This window comes from Magnolia sinica, chromosome 1 (assembly GCF_029962835.1).
Source record: "Magnolia sinica isolate HGM2019 chromosome 1, MsV1, whole genome shotgun sequence".
NCBI lineage: Eukaryota > Viridiplantae > Streptophyta > Magnoliopsida > Magnoliales > Magnoliaceae > Magnolia > Magnolia sinica.
The window spans coordinates 79,679,188-79,684,175 of NC_080573.1; the positions used below are offsets into that span (position 1 = coordinate 79,679,188).

A 4,988-nucleotide genomic window follows, 5' to 3' on the forward strand; every position below is an offset into this window, starting at 1 on the left:
CAATCAACCATCCAATGGCTCTTTTATGTTCAATGAGAGTAGCATATGCATGCTCTCCTTCTCTTGTCAAGGTGGGAAGAAATCACCGCTGGGTATGTCTCATTTTAACCTAAGTAGGCATATTTAAGATCAGCGGGTAAAGGTTTTAGGTCAAGCTTCGGTACTTTGAGGCTAGACGGTAGAGGTACTACGTTGGTTTGGGGCAATTTCTCAAATTGTGGCCTCCACCGATTAACTTCAAGTACCGGTGTAGTATCGCGCATGACATCCATCTCCCTAATCATGTCATCATCCAAATTGGGGGAGTGTGCCAAGCATGTCTCCAGAGGCTCAAAGGATAAGGTCATCAGAGCTCTATCTTCCATGAAAGATTCTATCATATTAATGTCATGGGCCTCATCATCATCCTCTACCTGTCTGCTCATGTTGAAGAAGATATTGAGCTCCAACGTCATATTTTCAAAAGACAAATTCATGACCTCATTCCTATAATTGATGATAGGATTGGATGTAGTAAGGAACGGGCGACCAAGTATGACAGGAATTTGAGTGCTCATATCTGCGATGGGCTAACTATCCAGGATGATAAAATCTACTAAATAGTAGAATTTATCAACTTGGACCAATATATCCTCTATCATCCTTCTTGGTACACGAACTAAGTGATCAGCAAGTTGTTACGTGGTCCATGTGGGTTTTAATTCACCAAAACCCAGTTGTTCATAGACTGAGTAAGGGATCAGATTTATGCTCGCCTCCAAGTCAAGAAGTGCGTTCTCAATTTAGTGATTCTCAATTTTACAAGTGATAGTTGGGCTACCAGGATCGTTATATTTTTGTGGTACATTTTGCTTGAGGATGGCACCCACTTTTTTCATTAAGAAATTTTTTTTTTAATACTTTGCCGCCTCTTGGTTCTGCATAAGTCTTTCAGAAATTTGGCATATGAAGAAATTTATTTCACAACATCCAGAAGAGGGATGTTAACATTCACTTGTTTCAACACCTCTAAAATATCCTATAAGTTAGCTAGAGGTTTTGGTGCAATCAAACGCTGGGGGAATCAAGCAATTATATTGCTTTGAAGTTCTAGTTCTAACCCACGTGGAGCAATGCTAGGCCTATCATTAACGTCTTCTTCCGAGTCCTTAGACTTTTTAGCCCTTACCAGAATAGTTTTGTCAATTATTTTTTCACTCCTAAGAGTGGTGATAGACTTGGCTTACTCTATTTGATTTGAAGAGCTTGAGTCACTAATTTCGTATTGCCGTTTAGGATTAGGGAGAGTTTGAACTGGAAGGATCCCTTTCTCCATAACCGCAACGTGTGATTCTATCTTTTGTATAGCCTTTATAAGTTCTTGTAAGGCTTGGAGAGTACTTTGTTGGATAAGCTCTTAAGTTTGTGTGGGATTTTGAACCGATTCCTCTTGAGGTTTTCCTTGATTCAAGAATTGGTTAGGGATTCCTTAAGGAGTATTAATTTGTCCATTCCTCCAACTGAAGTTTGGATGATTTCTCCAACTTAAATTATATGTGTTTGAAGTGGGTCGTTTGAAATGCCTTTGGTAGTTGTTCATAGCATTTTATTGCTCATTCAATATTTCTTGAAAAACAGGTATTATTGGACAATTTTCAATTGTATAAATGTTGCAAGCACAAATACCACAAACAACTTCCTTAGCCTTATCCTTCTTGAGTTTCATGGCCTCAATTTTTCTTGTGAGATTAGCCGCTTTAGCATTGATATCATCTTTCACTTTCAATATATATTCCACCCCTCTCCTTTGATTAAGTAGGCTTAGAAGAGGTACTAGGTCTTGATGAGATGTCCCATGATTGTGCGTTTTCAGCAAGTTTGTCAAAGTAATTCCACACATCATCAACATCTTTGTTCATGAATTCTCCATTGCACATTGTCTTGACCAATTGGCACATGAAAAATGTCAGTCCATCGTGAAAAAATTTGTTATGCACCACATTTCAAAGCCATGTTGTGGGCATGAACTGACAAGATCCTTGAACCGCTCCCAACATTGGAAGAATGTCTCATCTTCCTTTTGGATGAAGTTCATGATTGACTTTCTGATGGTGTTTGTCTTATGGTATGGGAAGAATTTCTTTATGAACTCCCTTATCATGTCGTTCCATCTGCCAATGGATCATGAACGTAGTGAATGCAACCATGCTTAGCCTTTTCTTTTAAGGAGAAGAGAAAGAGTTTCTGCCTGATCATGTCCTTAAACACATTAGGAAAGTATAAAGTAGTTATTATCTCATCAAACTCTTTCATGTGTAGTATGGACTTTTAGATTCAAGTCCACGGAACTTTGGAAGGAGTTGGATCACCCCTGGCTTAATATCCAAATTTCCTGTATTTTCTGGAAAAATCATACCGGAAGGTATACTCACCTCGGCTGGTTGTAAGAAATCTTGTAAAGTACGAGGCGGGGGTGCATTGTGCACTTTATTCTCATCCTGAATTTCTTCAACTAGAGGTTGAGGTTGATTTGTAGGTTGATTTGCAGCCATCTGTAGACACCCCACCTAGGTTAACTTCTTAAGAAGGCTAAGACAATCCAGGAATCATGATCGTATCCCAAACCAAACCCTAATCCCAACCTAAACCTTAATCCCTGACCTAAAACCTCAAAATCCGCAACCAGAAATCATAATCCAAATCATTCAGTCAGCATATAGTCCCCTCCTATACCATATATCCAGACTAGAATCCTTTACCCAAACCTAAGCCCACCTATCTGAGCTACAAAAACCCTAAGAGGAGACCATCCGACAAACTAGCGCATCAAACAAAGCCCACACGCTCAAGCCTGGCCCGAGCGCAGCCCGAGAGGTAGTCGGAGTACCTTCGCTCGCAACCCACGTGTAAACATCTGGGGACAGCTATCCCAGCACCCGAAAGTCAACTGTCTCCTAGAATTACCCCCCAATCTGAGCTTTTTTACCCTTTTACCAACCCCATTAACCAATGGGAGCACGCCACGTGGCGTCTCTCTCCCCTCAACCAATCACCACTTGCCACATCAGATTTTACCCCTCTAAACCCAAAAATTACCATAGAACCATCGGAGAAGGCTATAAATAGCCCTCTCCTCTTCTCATTTCAACACACCTAAAAATGAAGCCGCTTCCAAGCTTAAGAGAGTGAGAGAGAAAGAGAGTAAGGAAAAGAGTGAAGGAAAGGGAAGGAGCTACCAAGCCTTTAAAGTTCTGATTTTTCAAGCCACCCCCTTTAGCCCTTCCTCTTGACTTCTCCGACCCATCTAACCTAGTCCAGTTTGATCATGGTTTGGTCTATGTCCTAGCCTACTCGAAGATCAAGCTAAATATCCATTCAAGCATTCATCATGACATCTATTTCCTTCCCAACCCCCCTGCTATTCTAGATCTCTAATGAATGTATGCTTTATGACTTGCCATACATCGGATCCTATCACATCAGAAATTCCTAGATGATCTAGTCCACTTTTTCTTTACCTTTTTACATAAGCATCATCACATCCGCCTTCTAGACACATTGTTAGATGTATGCTCCGTGACCTGCCGAAATCTCGGATCTTACCACATCAAAAATCCACGTGTGACTAGTCCCATCATGACCACAGCATCATCATCCCTTGAGATTATTTTATCACACTAAGTAGAGACCATACATTTGTACGAGCAGAGAGGGTGTCTAACCCCTTCTCTCTTTGTAACTGAGGTCCCTTACCCAGAATTTCGGATCGCAAACTAGGAGTCAACCTAAGGAAGCAAAATCATCAGATTTCTCCAGTCTTGATTATTTCGCAGTTCTAACCGATAGCAGGATTCTAAGATTATTCGGCTAGTGGCGACTACAACATCCAACATTCATAAATCACCCCTACCACCACTACTCCATAACATATAAATCAGCATGGGCATCGATTTCCAGTGTCTACAGAATGGCGACTCCACTGGGGACGTCTAGCTCGTACTAGCTGAGACCCGAATCGAAAGTGTGTGGTATTCTAATCTCAAGGGACATTTATCACTGCATTCACAAAAAAAAATATCTTTGGCTTGCATTCTCTTGGGCATAGATTCGAACCATGACCACCCGATCCCATGCAGCCATGACCTCTCAAGCTACCCATGATGAAGAGCCGCAGCTCAGCTAGCACCCGAAACATTAGCACCTGCACCTACACCAACACCCGCACTACTACCACCAGTGGCTCCAGCAAACCCACAAGCCAATACAACCACGCAATAGCTACTACTTTGAACGATGCAAGAACTACTACTTCGCTTAGTGCCAAGTGCCACATCAAATACACAGGCAACTCAGCCTAGTGTACAAAACAGCTTACTCCCTCAAACCCCTTTTGCCTTTTCTCTCATTCCTCCAGCAAATCTTGTTCTCCCTCTTCCAAAAGAGTCAGTACAAGATCAACAGCAACCAGCAAGCGAGAGTAACCCTCCCACACTTCTCTACTCGATACATCACAATAATCAGGTTATAACACAAGTTCCCCCTAACGGGAACCAAAGACAAGAACTAGCGGATGCCCATGAATGGGGCCAATTTCGAGTCCAATTTACTCCCCTTAACGAGAGTAATATTCCAAAATTGGCAGATACCCCAGGCGGGAGCCATTTCCGAACATCACACCCTCCTCCGAAAGGGAGCGACGTTCAATTCCAGCTATCTCCCGCCACTGGGAGTCCACCATCTTTCCAACAACCCCCATTCTCGATCCATACGATGAGGAAGCAGCACAAGCTCTACAGCGAGGGCCAAGATATCCATAGTAAGGCAAATCAAAAATTGAGGAATTATGAGAGCAGTTACAAATGGTGCAAAATCAGCTCCAGAGATAGCAAGGAGTGGACCACCCATCCACTAAATTCAAGGACCTTTGTCCCTTCCCACACGCCCGAGTACCTCCAAACTTCGAGGTACCAAAGTTCAAAAGGTATGACGATAGTGGGTGCCCTATAGCA

At 42.3% G+C, this 4,988-nt stretch overlaps 1 non-coding gene across 1 annotated transcript; it reads left to right on the plus strand.

The window, feature by feature from the left end:
• The first annotated feature begins 1,985 nt into the window (after positions 1 to 1,985).
• Positions 1,986 to 2,092, plus strand: LOC131222340 (small nucleolar RNA R71). The gene has a single exon (XR_009160003.1). It is a non-coding gene; the product is annotated as a small nucleolar RNA R71 (small nucleolar RNA).
• The last annotated feature ends 2,896 nt before the right edge of the window (positions 2,093 to 4,988 follow it).